At 42.5% G+C, this 16,437-nt stretch overlaps 1 long non-coding RNA gene across 1 annotated transcript in view; it reads right to left on the reverse strand.

Annotated features, from left to right (window-relative positions):
- Nucleotides 1-243: 243 nt before the first annotated feature.
- Nucleotides 244-16,437, reverse strand: part of LOC103362871 (uncharacterized) — a 19,349-nt gene continuing 3,155 nt past the window's right edge. Inside the window, exon 3 of the long non-coding RNA XR_520482.1 lies at nt 244-328. This is a non-coding gene — a long non-coding RNA (uncharacterized LOC103362871). The remainder of the gene's footprint in view (nt 329-16,437) is intronic.

The raw sequence follows: 16,437 nt of genomic DNA on the forward strand, positions 1-16,437 counted from the left end.
TCAAAGCACTTCACACAAAAGTATAAGAAGACAGATAAAATCAGTAACATAAACACAATTATTAATTAATTACACTGAAAGCAAAGAGGCAGATAAAATCAATCCATAAAAACATAAATACAATCATTAATTAGAAGAGCACAGATGAAACACTTCCAGCTGTCAAATGCAGAACTAAACTGTTATCAGCCTGGATTTGAACTTTGTCAGAGTTGAGGCCTGTCGCACATCTTCTGAAATCCAGATTTTAGCTGCACAAAACTGGAACGCAGCCTCACCGTGTTTGGTCCTGACTCTGTGCACCAGCAGGAGACCCCACCCTGAGGTCCTCAGAGCCCAACATGGTTCATATGGTACCAACATGTCTTTGGTGCTGGGCCATGAAGAGACTTGTACACAAGCAAAGCTGTTTTAAAGTCAGTTCTCTGAGCGACAGGGCACTGGTGCAGAGACTTGAACGCTGGACTAATATAGTCGTACTTCGTGGTTCTTGTCAGGACTCGAGCAGCAGCGTTCTGGATACATCATGTAAACTATACACACCCAAAACGTATGACTGCAGTGTATCAGTGTGCTGAAATCCAAGCTCTACTCTAACCTCTGGATGTAGCTAACAGCCAAGAAGCAGAGCCGTTTTTAATAGCATCCATTTTCATTGTTCTTTAGGAAATATGTATAATAGATGAAATATGTATAATAGATGTCTCTAAACACTAACGACAGAGGAGTCTCTGTGTTTTCTGGTCTCTATTATTTGACATTATCAATTACTCCTCGTCAGGTTTGTGTGCTTGTCCCCACTGACGACTTCATTCTTTGTGTGAGTTTAATTAGTTTCTTACAATCAACTCTTACAGATAAACAAACTGCAGGCAGTCTACCTGCACCTCAGATGTGTCTCCTACACGTATACATATACAAAGCGTACGTATCTGAGGGAGATCCTGCCACTGGGATATCTAATACTCCATTAATTTTGTTTCGCAACAGTAATTTTTTCCCCTGATTGAAAAGACAGAAACACTGTCTGCATTTCAGTGGGTTGAAAGATTGCGCGCTTTTCTAATGCTAATCTGTGTAGTAATTAGAGTGCAGTCTTAATTTGGTCCTACATTCATATGGTTTGTTGTGGAGACTCACTTATCACACAAGCGCCGAGAGATTGTAGAAGAAAAGAACTGAGCTTGTTTAAAGCACTAAATGATGCGGCGGCGGCGGTGAAGCGTGCAGATTGTGCGATATCGGCACAACATGGTCAGTCATTTAAGCCTTTAATTAGGGCCACTTCTCAAACTTCCATCTCTTTCAACACGAGCTACTCAAAAATAAAAGCTGTACATTTCCCGGCAGTGAATATTACAATTTATATTATAGCCAAGAGAAGCCCAGCATTGCAAAGTGGATAACCAGCTGGCCACACAGACAATAATTGTCTATTATTTAGTGCCACAGATAAAACCTACGGCTTGTCAAAGGCACTGAAATACTTTAGAAGAGAAGTAAAGAATGAGTTATTTCAAAAGTGTGTTAATTAATGTTTTTTTCCTTCTCCAAGTATTAGAAAGCTTCTGCCCAAGGAAAAAGAAAAATCCTCATTTTTAATTGGTTATATATAAAAAGTGTTGAGTCAGAAAATGCCAGTTTCCCCAGAGGAAGTAATGTATTTACATCCCTACAGGAAAAAAATAAACCTATTCCATGAAAAGTCCAATATTTATATATTTTGTAGAAATCAAATAATGTAGGTACAAAGTCAAGCTCCTCGTTTTGTGCTCCCCTCACCGCGTCCGTGAAATAATTACAAAACCTGTGAGATAAACAGCGTAAATGGTCTAATTCACCTCTAATGTCCAGGTGCATGTAATGAGCTTTCTGTGCCTCGCAGTTCTTTGCAACATCCCCAACAACTGTACAACAAAAAGGTGCAAAGTTGCATTTTTCAGCCTGAAGTAATAACTCTCACAAGCACATTTTATTAATGTCACCAACAGCCTGTAGAACGGCTGCCCTCCGAGCAGCTGCAGCCCCCATGTGTTTTGGTCAAGGACACGGTGACAAAGATAAACTCTCTGGCTACGGCGGGAACTGACCTGCTGCTCTCCAAGTGTGCAGCACGGTCACTTTACCCACCTGAGTAAACTTGTCGCTGTACCAGTTTGTGTGCATCATGGAAACACGGTGTCCGTCTGACGCAAAGCTCCACCTATAGATGCTTAAATACGTCCTCTATGGTGCAGAAGAGCTGAAGTGTGTGTGGTGCAGGTGTGTGTCATCGCCATGCATCAGCTACAGAGCGGAAAACAATGGGAATAATTACCTTGATTTGATGTTCTTAGATCATCTGCCAGTTGTTAGCGGTGAAAGCCTGAAATGAACAGAAAAGGGAAAAGAAAAATAAATAAACAAGCCGAATCCGGCAGGAGTTTCATCCACCGAAGAAGGGGGCAGGTCCCCGCCTGACACACAGCGAAGAGTGCGAGGAAATTAGAAGGGAGTGTTCCTGATTGGTGCATTTGTCTACATCAAAGAGAGCTAAGTGCAACGTGAAGCAGCTGGGCAGGCCTTACACGCAGGAACAAAACACAAAGACACAATCAAGATTTTCACAGAACAGATTCAGCTCGTATGTGTGAACCGGCAGCTTAATAGCACCCTGTGACATTTAGAGAAAAAAAAAAAAACACTGCCTGATGCTGTTCATTATCACGTCAGTGTAAGCTGAAAAAGTTGAGGAGGTAGCAGAGTGGTGAGAAAAATGATATGATGTAAGGACCACTGGCTAGACTCAGAGGCATGCTGAGGAACTGTGTTACTTTCCTAAACAAGCACCATCTGAGCGCTCAGTGTGAGGCAGCAGCAGCAATGAGCAACTCCCTGGTATGAATCAATGTAATGGGATCAGTGTGACACAGAGGATGAGGGCAAAAAAGGCTGAAAACACTTCACTTGTCCTCCTGTTCCGTACATTATCTGGGATAAGGAAGGATGATGGGGCTAAAAGCATAAGCTTTGTCTTGGGGTGGAGTTTGCCGATGGGAGAGGTTCGCTTCTGGTGCTGTGAAAGCAGAAAAGTGCCACGGCCGCTGTCCAGGGTGCTGATCCTGATGCTCCCTCAAATAGTGAATTAGAAACCCCCTGGTGGGAACAAATGGACAAATAACTAACGGTCAATTTGAGTTATTTTAGTCTTTTCAGACCATAGCCTGCTTTTTAAAATAATTCTCTATAATTTTTTTGTCTGCACGTGGATGCCACACAGCTAAACCCATTCTCATCCGCAGGGTGTTAAATACCCCCATTCTGTGTCCAGTAGATACACACAAGGTGCTGTTTGGCGACGGGTTAAAGGGGCTTCATGAGGAGGTTGGAGGTGGCGTTAGCACAGGAGACTGGGAATAATGACCATTATGTTTTCACTTCATTTAGTTGTATTTTATAACTTTCATTTTCTTGGCTAATGTTGGGAAAAGATCGTAGTTTGAGTGTAAATCAGGGGTGTCCAATCCTGGTCCTCGAGGGCCACAGTCCTGCATGTTTTAGATGTTTCCCTCTTCCAGCACACCTGATGATCAGCTCATCACCAAGCTCTGCAGAAGCCTGACAACGATCCTGATCATCTGAATCAGGTGTGTTGGAAGAAGGAAACATCTAAAACATGCAGGACTGTGGCCCTCGAGGACCAGGATTGGACACCCCTGGTGTAAATACTTTGTTTCACAACAGTAACCACATGATGCAAGACAACATGTGTCCAAAAAGGGCAGCATAGGACTACTTGGAATTGAAATGTGTGCAGCAACAAGCATTAAACATCCATGCATAAATCACTGAGGTAGTTAAAACATCTAACAGATTCATTATAATGGGAAAAACTTAATTTTCTTAAGCACATAGTAGTTGCCACCATCCAAAACAGCATCCAGAAAAGGACCCAGGACAACAGCTATCAGGATCAGACTGTGATCTAAAGCCAGTATGAGCAGAATTTGTATTTCCTTTTTGCTTGTTGGAAAAAAAGTTAAAGAAAATATGGTGCAGTCATTTTGTTACCTTCACCAAATTAGTCTTGAGTCATCGCAATTAATCTGTGAGGAGGCCTAGTGTTGAGGAGCTTGAGCTTTTAAACTAATTCCTTTTTGTCCAACTCATCACTTGAGCCAAAAGCTGCACATGCATCAAAACACCATCATAGTTCTATTCCCAGGAAACTGAACTTTCTTATATGTGTTGGTGAAAGGCATCACGCTAAATGACACATTATTTTCAGTAAAAAATACACCAGGAAGTCAAACATTAGCTGGAAGTTTTCAGTCAACTGCGATGACTTACAGTCGTGCAAAACACAAGATTCACAAACTTCCTGCGTCCATTATGTCAAACACTCATTATCTGGTGCCTTTATTTTTTAGAATTTTTGTTCCTTGTTGGGGTTTCAGTCACTCAGTCGGCCCGAGAGGCTGCCGTGGTACCGAACATGTTATCAGTGAGGGATGTTGGGAACGAAGGCGTCCATATTGGAATCACTGATCAGCCATCAATCAACCATCCGTCAGGTCATTCATCAGGTAAACGGAGTGGAAGTGAGCGCCGACTTCATCTGTCTTCGCTGGACTTAGAGGTGAAGTCGACATGTCGGCGACTTGGAGAAACACAAGATGAATGGAGGTGAAGGGAGAGGAACCACACACACTGACACAAACACACACACACACTATTTTTCACACCTAACAACTGTACTAGCTGCACAACTACTACTTACACTGGCAGGTAATCTGTAACGATGATTGCCATTGCATTGTGACCGTGATGAAGCTGTGTGTCTAACAACGCTAATCAGTGGAGAGATTTGAGATGTGTGTGTGTGTGTGTGTGTGTGTGTGTGTGTGGTGTGTGTTAGTGTGTCTGTAGAGTATTTCAACTCTGTGCATGCTATCACAACACACAATGACACATATAAACACACCCCATGTCACATTTAATTGTGTTACTGTATAACATAGTGTAGCTTTTCCACTCCTGGTTTCTCTCAGAGAGTTTTCCAAACTCTTTAGAAACACTGTGGACAGTCTCACATGTTGCATCGTGTGTGGTCAGGCTGTTTACACGATTTGGTTAAAGTGAGAAAGAGATTTTAATGCAATGAAATCAGCTGATTTCACACATGAAGGACAGTTTACTTGTCAAGAGCCCCACCCCGACCCCTCCTGCTATACCCCACACCCACTCTCACCCCAACCAGTCGAGGCAGATGGCCGCCTTCCCTGAGCCTGGTTCTGTCTGGGGTTTTTTTCCCCTCCCTATTAGGGTTTTTTTTTTTTTTTTTTAGTTCCTTCTCACCGTTGCTGACCGCTTGCACAGATGGAATCCCAAGGCAACTTTGGATTGTTGGGTTCTCTTTTCAAATTCGTAAATTCTTCCCCTTAAGCGCTGTGAGGCAAGATGTGTTGTGAACTGTGCAATGTAAATAAAATTGAATGGGATTGAATTGAAGAAGAGCACAAAACTGTTGTAGAATCATAGACTGTATAAGAAAGATCTTTCTCATACAGTCTATGTGTAGAATATCTGTTTCACTCTGGTGGAAGCATTTCAAAGCTGAAAAATGACCCTGCTGGAGTTATCAAGGTTATCTCAGCCTGCAACTTAAAGCTGGGCTAGGCAGTGTTTTTTCATGCTGATGGGCAACAATATCATAGAAACGTTCATCCATCCATTATCTATACACCACTTCATCCTCACTAGGGTCGTGGGGGGCTGGAGTCTATCCCAGCTGACTCAGGGTGAAGGCAGGGGACACCCTGGACAGGTCACCAGTCTATCACAGGGCTACACTTAGAGACAGACAACCAAGCACACTCACATTCACACCTACGGACAATTTAGAATCACCAATTAACCTCAACATGCTTTTGGACTGTGTGGGAGGAAGCCGGAGAACCCAGAGAGAACCCACGCTGCACGGGGAGAACATGCAAACTCCACGCTAAAAGATCCCAGACGTCCTAACCGGGACGCAAACCGGAGCTCTTCTAGCTGCGAGGTGGCGGTGCTAACATGCAGCCCGATATAACCTTTCAGCATATCATAATTCTCGCGGTCTGAGAGGCTCTATTTCCAGGATTTAGAAAATCAAGCCTGTGACGGGAGACTTCAAATATTTCAGGTGAGGGAGTATAATCGGGGCCAAAGTCCTCAGTGGGAGCAGGAGATAGCTGCACCACAGGGTGAACAGGAGACGATGACTCAGGAGAAGAGGAGTTCAAATGTAGTGTGAAGCCACATGACAATGTTCACTGTAGCTTGACAGTTTTTGTGCATTTAAAGCACGTCCACATGTCTGTGTTTATCTCATGAGAGGGGCTGAGGACGGAGGAATGGAGATGGAAGAGCTTTTTAACTGACTGCATTACAAACTACAAGACTTGGGCATTCAGGAGGCAGACGGGGGTCTAATGACACACTGCATTACTGCTGGTTTCATTATGACTGCTCTTTTTGAAAATCTGTCTCTCACGATCCTCAACTCGATGAAAGTGCAATAAATTTAAAGCTATATTGATACAGCTTTGGAAGTAATTATTAGACCACCTGTTGTTTTCACAAGTTGACACAGCAGGGATTTAACACTGATTATTATTGTTTGAATTTCATCATCGCGGATAAATAACTGCAGTATCTTCTAAAAGACATGAAAAAGCCTAATAATGCCGTTGATAAATCGTATTGAATGAACATAATTGGGCTGGACTCTTAAATATCCGTCTCAGCTTCACCCACAATCCCTGAGTTGCTTGTCGAGGAGACTCTGAAGAGAAACTGCAATGAAGTGAAGTTGTTCCCAAAGGCTCGACCTAAACGGGACCAGAAGTACAACACTACACACAATAACTTTCACACATTTGGCTCTTGCAGTCTGCTGTATCTAACCTCTGCGTTGAATGGATACACAAAATGTTTGCACCGCTATTCCGAAGTAGCTTCCAGCTAATGGAGGCACAAAGAGAATTTTCTCAGCGGGCGAGGAAACAACTGAGGCAGACTGTAGCTGAGGTGTGGAGCAGCTCATCCTGGGCGACGCTTCAGATCATAGCCTGTTATCTACAGTCCAGTGGACGCCCTATTGCTCCTTCACACACCACCACTCAAGTCATTTCCCAGTATTTTCAAGAGCAATCCCACCATGTAACGCAGGAAAACAGAAAAAATAAAATTACACCTCCAAAAGTGGGTGATACTGGAGTTAGCTGACATGCCTCAAAGATGTTTTTTTCCCCCCTGAAGTCTTTGAAAAGGACAACTTGAGGGACCTATGCTGAGAGTTTATTTCTGACGACAAAAAAAAAAGACGACAGAGATGCGACACTGGAAACAAAAAGTGAATTTACCTTTAACAACAAGCTAATGAAAGCCAAGAAGACAAACAGTCAAAACCCAACTGGATGAGAGAAAGTGATCGTCAGGAAATAAGCAAGTAAAAAAATCAAATAAAGAACAAAATCAAAGCATGAATGAGCATTTAAAACACAACAGGTGTGACAGAATTTGAACACCTGAGCAGCACGATGTCATTCACCACCTAATAGATGTTACATCAGTGCACCTGAGGGAGAGAATTTAACAGACATCAAATGTAATGAAGAATTGTTGTGACGTTCTGCTTTGCCTGTTACGTACCGCGCTGAGTCCTTTAAACCGCCTTCACAGTCAGCTCATCTATTCCAGTTCATTTAAACATTTAATTCCACCCCCGCTATCTTCTCAGTCGATTGAATTCAGCTCTTTCTGTAGATGGGGGATACTTTCCCCCTCCTTTGGTTTGGACGGAGCTCCAATAAATCTCGAACCACATTGTCTCTCGGCTCTCATGAACTGTAATTATGTAAATCCTTGACCTGTTTTCAAACAGAGTTCAGCTTTCAGCTAATTTGACAAGAACAGTTTAGCCCGTTACTTGTCACCAGCATGGCGTGAAATGCAGGAATTAAAAGCATTGTTGGGGTTGTTTTCGATAGATGTGATTGATCAGAGGTTGTAATTGATTTGCGGAACATGCACTTTAAATAATGCATGACATGAAGTGAAACGGGATATCAATACGATGTCCAGTTTGTGATTGCAAATGTGTTTGGACTGTAAATGTTTTCAAATTATGACACAAAAGTTGAGCTAAAGCTGCTCGTTTTTTGAGATGCAGTCCATCAGTGTCTTTAATAACATGACTACATCATTTTTAAACTGTTTTGTGTAGGAAGTTAAATTCTGGTTGTCAGGTTTAAACTAACAAATGCATCAACCAAAGGCAACTTTTCTGCAATTTCAGTGGGTTCAACAACAGCTTGCCGAGTAATTTTAAGACATTGGAAGGCATCAGAAAGCCCACAGGTGAAAGAATGGGTCGGTGCAATGACTGGAACTGCATCATACGAATGTATGCTTAGTAGAATAAGTGACAACGGGAGGGGGGGGGGGGTGACCCCTTGGGACAGGTTTTGGGACCACATAAAGGTAGATAGTGACCCCCACGAGGTTTTGTATTTTTATTTTTATTTTTTGTGCTCCAACCACAGGGGGGTCCTGTTATACTGTAAACATCAGCAATATGTCCACATGATGTATGTATGTATGTAGAAGCATGTTAGGTTAGGGAGTGTGTGTCCGTATGCATGTAAGACGGTATGGGTAGAAGTGTGTATGTGTACAGATACTGTGCGTGTACTTGTTAGTTGATATCATCATGTGCTATTATATTTTTTTTGCATTTAATGCCTATTTTTGAGACAAAAAATGTGCTGTCGCCAGAGGTAACTGTCAATTATATACTATCTGTTCCTGTATGGAGAAATGTACTAAGTTTGTCATGTATAACGCCAATGAAAAGTTCAATTAAAACTTGAATTATAAAATAAATAAATAAATAAATAACAAACAAGTTCCCAGTTAGGTGGCATTATGGGCTGCAGGTCAGTGCCGTCCATGTAAACATTCAAACCACTTGCTCTAAATTTAGTAAAACGTTGCTGTTATGGTTAAAAGAAAACCAATGTTCAAAGTCTTCGTAGTACAAGACAGAACCTGAGCTACTCTCTCGGTTATATCCATAGACTGTATAAAAGATGGACGTAGCTACCGTGACGTCACCCGTTGGTTTCTGCACTGAGAAAATGAAGCCAGGGTTTTGCTACTTCCTGNTGCCGACTGTCAATCAAGCCAGCCACGCCCCTTGCCCCGCAAAATGTTGACGATTTTTTAAAAATTCAGTATTGATACCTATATAGTACCTGATCTCTGGACCTGACAATGAAAACTAATTTTAAAAAAATCCTGAGCTGTAGGAATGCAGTATTTCATGATCACTTCTTTTCCAACTCAAGTCTATGGGAGCCAGGGCTTTTTGGAGCCAGCAGCTAGTGGACGTAGTGATACTGCAGGTTTTTGACACTTCCGGGTTGGCTTCATTTTTTGGGGCCGGTTGCTACGTCCATCTTTTATACAGTTTATGGTTATGTCAAGTGTTCCAGAGAAACAATCAACAGTACGATGCTAATATGTGCTCATACATGTGCTGAAGGAGTTTTTTTCTTGCTGCAATTAAACCTGCTGTTTCCACCGGCCATTAAGAGCTCCCGTAGTAGAACGCTTTTAGTGGAAGTAATGGAAGACAGAATCAAAACTGTGTTAAAATACGTTTGTCTGGCGCAAACTGGAGGACTCAGCAGTGGATATCAGACACAGCGGGTAAAAGTGGGATGTAAAGTTTGTCTTACTGCCACACGGGAAGGAAATTGGTTTCATAAAATAAATGGAACCACACACACGTGGTTTACCAGCACAAAAACGTACTCTCATAAACACTTGTGAGGAAAAATCAAACATATGTTATTTTGAGTTGTGGGACAAATGATTTAAACTGCTGTTTATGTATAAAGACTACAAAACTGAATGAATCAAATGAACGGTGGCTCAGAAGAGTTCAACAATATATTCACACATTTACAAAAACAAAAACTACATACAGTCATGCTGCAGTTAAACCTTGATTTGTGTTTGTTTTTATTGATTTCATTGTTAAAATTTAGAACAATACACATCTGATGATCATACGGGACATAATTTCTTTCAGGATAAATGCAAACTTCTCACTATTTATACCCTCAACATGTGATCTGCTTCTCAGAATTAATGCACATTTCATAAACTGTTCGGTCTCCTGTGTCAGCGTGTTTTGTTCACTTCAAAGTGTCTTCCAGAGTTTGTTGAGTGAAAAAGAAAAAAGAGAAAAAAAAAACCCTAAACCCGGCGACTTTACTGTAAACAATGGAAAGAAGTTTCCAGTCAGCTATAGAATATCTCCCACAGAGCCGAGTGTCAGAGAGATGCCAGCAGATAACTGTGTCAAACTCGTAAACTGCTGAACCCCCACAGAGCGACGGGTTTGTTTCATCCTTCACCGAGCCATCAACACACACACACACATATAAATGAAATGACTTTACTTCTCGGAACTTTCCTCTGATCTTTGTCTGTTAACCTCAACAACAAACGCTTTTTCACACTAGTGCATCTGAAGCCTGGCCAAAGTCTCCTCTTTGATAGCTGTCTGACTTCAGTGGGTCATCAAGGAGGCACAAACAGATGGAGCTTAGAAACAGAAATGCATCTTCCTCGTGTGAAAGGGGCAAATTAAATTGTGTGTTTTACAAGAATATGACGATTTCGCGTTTTTGTTTCTTGAGAAAAAGACAAAAGATCCGTTAAAGCTGATTATTTCTCCAAATCCCCGTCATGCTGTGAGATTCTGATCAGACCGTCTTTCATTCATGTGACCCGCAAACAAACAGATCAATTACTTTGAATCCCTAATTTGTATTTTATCTGGTTTGTTAGCGCTGTGGGTGGCTTCTTCTAACAGGTCACTGTATGTTTACTGTGTTAGTCCAGGCTGTTTTTATGAGCTGCAGGGTGCACATCAGTCAAGCCTGTGCGTGTCCACGTCCATCAGATTTCATACACTATACATAATGTGTAGCTATTTCAGTAGGATGAAGGGAGAAATGTCAAATAGGAGGAGCTGACATGATAAACAACACTTCTGCTGAGTGTCTGTTTCTTGCGGCTGCATTAAAAAATAGTTGGTTTGTTTCCACCTGGTATTTAAGGAACAACTGGGGAGATCTGTTTATTTAAACACTGCAAAAACATCACAGACATTTTGAATACGCACTTAATCTTATTACCATTAAACCATGTTTTTTGTGATCACCTTTTTGCTCATGTGTAATTGAAGTCGTTGCATTTATACTTAGTCGCATAATAGCATCACACTTTCTTTCTTTTGTTTTTTTTGCCCCCACATCCCCATCCATCCATCATCTATACACCGCTTCATCCTCACTAGGGTCATGGGGGGCTGGAGTCTATCCCAGCTGACTCAGGGTGAAGGCAGGAGACACCTGGACAGGTCACCAGTCTATCACAGGGCTACACTTAGAGATAGACAACCAAGCACACTCACATTCACACCTACGGACAATCTAGAATCACCAATTAACCTCAACATGTTTTTGGACTGTGGGAGGAAGCCAGAGAACCCGGAGAGAACCCACGCTGCACGGGGAGAACATGCAAACTCCACGCAGAAAGATCCCGGGTGTCCTCACCGGGACGTGAACCGGCAACCTTCTTGCTGTGAGGCAACAGGGCTAACCACCGACCCACCTTGCAGCCCCCACATCCCCACTTCCCTCATGTCATCCCCTTATGATGGGCACAACAAGTAATTATTCATAATTCATGAGTTTTCATACAGTGTACAGCAGTGAGTACAAAGCAGGCGCTAATTTCCTCCATCAATGACATCCGCAATATATACCTAATAGTTATGTACAGTACAGAGAGTGTGTTTACAAGATACATATAATTATGTATTATACTTCTCCAGAGTCACAAAGTTTGAGGGAAAAAAACAAAACATTAAACCATCACTAATAAACTTAAAGCACAGCATTTCAACAGATACAACAAAAAGAGGTAAACTGCTTTCCTGCTGGACTCTGTGATCTCCAGTTCAGTCCATTAAATGAGCGAGAGCATCAAAATTAGATGATTAGAAAATGTTCTTCAAGTTTAGACAAAAGGTTTTAGTTGCATAGCAACAGCAGCTCGCAAACAACCGGTCCTCAGAGCGCTTTAGTAGCACCGCTGGTTAAAAACAGAATCGCCCCGCGGTAGACACGCTGAGTGATGAGTCGGCCGCATGGGTGGTGGTAACGGCAACAGGAAGCTCTGACCTCACAATCCCCTCCACCGCCGATAAAATGTGAGCGGTAGACTAGAACACCATCGAGTCCTGGAGGCCCCGAAGAGCGAGCGGAGAGGAGGAAAGCTGAGGCAGGTACAGAGTGAGTGAGTGTGCGGAGAAACAGCAAGGTAATGACTGTAATTCAACTTCACCTCCTGGGTAAGTGAGTGAGAGTGAAAGTTTAAAGCTTGAATCAATGAGAGCAGGCGAGAGGGGTAGACCACAGGAGAGCGGTGAGACTGACACAATTCACGGGTCAATGAAGGAAAGAAATGGAGGGAGAAGAGCGAGAAAGAAGTGGATGGGAAGAAGAGAGACGACAAGGGCAACGGGAAGGTGTCGGAGCTGCAGGTTTGACGGAGCTACAAGGCGGTATGATGGATGCAGGTAAAAAAAAAAAAAGCTTTTTTTTTTTCCCAGGAAGCCACCGCTTAAGCTGTCTGGTTCACGTGAGTCACAACCCGTCACAGCACACACACTCATCCTCCACTGTGATGATCACACACACACCAGTTCAGCTCGCAAACATTAATCACTGCTACTGTCTAGAGGGGAATCCAGCGGTGTATTTCCCTCAGGGCAGCAGTTCTTCTACTGTTTCAGCTCAGCACCCTCGCTGGGTAAATGTAGTTTCTCACCCTGAGACGTGAAAGTCTACCATCTGAGGGTGTGTTTGGACGAATGTGCTGTGTGAATGTGCTGAGCGTTGGTTGTGTTCCCACTACGATGAGCACAAATGCTATGTGGTGTCTTGAAATACTGAGACAACATATGAGTTTAATATTTTAGTATATTAGAACATCTCAGAGTATTAGTGAGCTCGTGACATTGCAACGACACTTTAAAAAGTCTTTCAGAGCCATGGTTGATCTGCTAACTGGTTTCATGTTTAGGACTGGCACAGCCACCAGTCAGAAATGAGTATATGTTAGAGTCCTCCATCCATCCATCCATCCATCATTTATACACCACTTAATCCTCACTAGGGTCGTGGGGGGCTGGAGTCTATCCCAGCTGACTTAGGGTGAAGGCAGGAGACACCTGGACAGGTCACCAGTCTATCACAGGGCTACATTTAGAGACAGACAACCAAGCACACTCACATTCACACCTACAGACAATTTAGAATCACCAATTAACTTCAACATGTTTTAGGACTGTTTGGGAGGAAGCCGGAGTACCCACACTGCCCTGGGAGAACATGGAGACTGACTCCACGCAGAAAGATCTCAGGTGTCCCCACCGGGACGAGAACCGGCGACCTTCTTGCTGCGAGGCAACGGTGCCGCACACAAACCAGCTTTTGTTAATTTTGAGTTGTGTTCAGAGACCCACAGAATAAGGGAGAGAAGACTTCCCCTGTTTCTTTTGTTTTTCCATAGATCAGAAAGTGTGACTTTGAACAAGTCAGTTGTGATGTCACAACAGGGTAAGCCCCGCCCCCTTCTGGCTTCTGCTCCCCCTTTGGGCTCCTCGCTGATGCTCACTGTGTTGTGGCTGATAAAGCTGCAGCTTTAAATCCAGCTGAGCTGCTGTTGCCTTTGCCCTTCAGGGGAAGAGGGCATTCTGAAGACATGTGAGGCTTAGATTAACTTGTTAAAATGGGGCATCAAATTGGACCTTAAAGGTTTGACAGCAGAGCTTCCAGTGAGCTACCAGTATAGCATGACAAAGTTTTTAAAAACTGCAACTCAGTGAAAAACTAGGACAACGTGAATACTTACGTAATCAGATGCATTTCATATTTCGTGTTAGTCATGTGTCATTGTTTTACAGCATTTGCAGTAACAATGCAGTTTGGATAAGGGTGCATGCTATAGTGTTTAACTCACCCACACACATATATATATACATCTTCAGGGTTAAAGTTGTAGGCTTCATGCTAATGCTTTTGTCAAAATGCAATTGATTTTGCTCAAAAATTCTACTAATGATCACTTTCCTGATTTCTTGCGTACGCTGTGCAGCTCTTTCTCTCTGCTTTGTTGTGCGTACGTACAAATGTGGAAATACCCTCACACACACCACATTTATCTTCTACAGTGATATGTTAAAATCCTGCAAAACAGAGCCCCGTCTAACCACATTTGCAATCTGCAACATGGAATTTGCAACAGGAACTCATCCTTCCTACTATCAATTTCGACATGTGACACAAATCCAAACAAACACCGCACTTAAGACCCGAGCAAACGCCGCTATTTGTGATCTGCGTGTCACGACGAGTGCAGACTGCAAGAATTGTGCTGTGATTATCTTGTCTGGGATGAATTTGAGACAAAAAAAAAAATTCTCAAGTCAGCAAAGGAAAAGATGTTACAGGTTTCAAACATGTAGTGAACATCTGCAGTCGGCATCTTGAATAGAAATCTGAGACAAGAGATGAGCTCCGTGTAATGAAAGTACGTCAGGAAACAAGGCAGGAAATGAAGGTTAAAGGTGGATGCACACACACACAAAGCCAGTAATGATGATCTATTAGAGAATAGTATGATATGAATCTGTACTTGGCTCCATTTCACTGAGTGTGAAACAGCCTCTAGAGTTACATTCTTTTTTACTCTTGAACATGATAAATATTATTATTGCTCATCAGTGGTGCTGGTCATAAGTTTCTCTTCATGAGCTGATGTACCTTTTTTTGTTTTTTTTTTACTGCGTCACGCTTCAAACAGTCATTTTCGGCTGCCATCCACCTCGAGTGGATCACGGAGAGACTGTGAGCACGACTCTTACTGTCTGATTCTGGGAGCCTCGCTGTCCACACACTTGCGAAAATACGTGTGCATCTGTTGTTTGACAAGTAAATGGAACCCTCTCACTCTGTCTCAGCAACAAATAGACCATATATTCCAGGGCTCTCGCCTCCTCGCTGACCAGACTTCCTTCTCAGCGCTAATAGTCCATCAGTCTTCAGCCTCTGCTCTCTTTCTGTCACCGCGCTCTTTTTCCTCCACGCTTTCTCTTGACCTTCCTCTGCTCCCAGCCTCTTGTACCAGACTGTGCCTCTCCTTCGCAGCTACAGTGTACATTAAACGCCGCAGCCTCCGCTATTGTTTCCTTTCCTTTGTTTTTCTCCATTTACCGTCCTCCCTCACTTACTCATCATTTCTTCATCTCTACTGCGCTATTAAACCCTCGCTGTACTGCAACATGCAGGTCCAGGCTTAACGCCGACCTGACAAACACATCCTGTTTAAGTTTCATATTATGTCATGTGCCACAGATTTCAGAACTGAACTTATATGATAGTTCTGATTTAAGATGTTTCATATTTGCTGCAAGTGGAAAACAACACGTTTATGGTGTGGATCATACTCTGTATATGTCATGTGGACTACGAGGAACAAAAGGATCTCATTTCAAGAGCTTCAAAAAAAAAAGATCTAAAGATTGTGAACCTGAAGATGGAAAGTGCTGCAAAACTTTCAGTGCTGCTAGTTGTTGTAGTTGTTGTTATGGTGGTGGTGGTGTCGTTTCCCACAGCAAAGCAACATGCAGATAGCAGAAGGACAGCAAACAGCCAACTGAAATGAGCAGCTAATGGCAGGCTTTGACCTGCATTCAACATCCGGTGAGTCAAACTATTCTTTATTTGCTGTTTCAGGTGAAACTAATTAAATACGCCTAAAATGTATGATTTTCTTTTTTTTTTGGAAGCATGCATGGTTTTAAATATGTTCATGTTCAACAGAATAATCAGGGAGGCATCACAGTTTTTTCAAATATATTTGAACTTTGGATTTAACGCCCAAATCCCCATTGATTCTTATTGTAACCCATGACGTTTACTGCGTATTTCACTCATGATGTGTCTTCTAGCGTATAAGAAACCTCATGTGGACGTGGTAACAGGGTGAGTCACTTGATTATCATCAGATGGGGTCTTCAAAAAATGACCTATTTATTCAATTTCTTGGCAAGCAATCTCTTGAGGGCAACTAATGACTGTCTTCTTGGTATCAAATGTAGCTACTAATAGTAATAGACAAGCCATAAATTGCACCGCGCTAGGTGTGACTTCAACTTTATGACTCATCTGCTGCTCTTAGTAGATCGCAGTTAACCACATAAGCCATTGCTTTTCAACTTGACCGAGGAGATTTTTACTTCTGAAATGTATGTAGGTCATAGGAATG

Source organism: Stegastes partitus, unplaced genomic scaffold, assembly GCF_000690725.1.
Source record: "Stegastes partitus isolate 25-593 unplaced genomic scaffold, Stegastes_partitus-1.0.2 Scaffold612, whole genome shotgun sequence".
Taxonomy (NCBI): Eukaryota; Metazoa; Chordata; class Actinopteri; family Pomacentridae; genus Stegastes; species Stegastes partitus.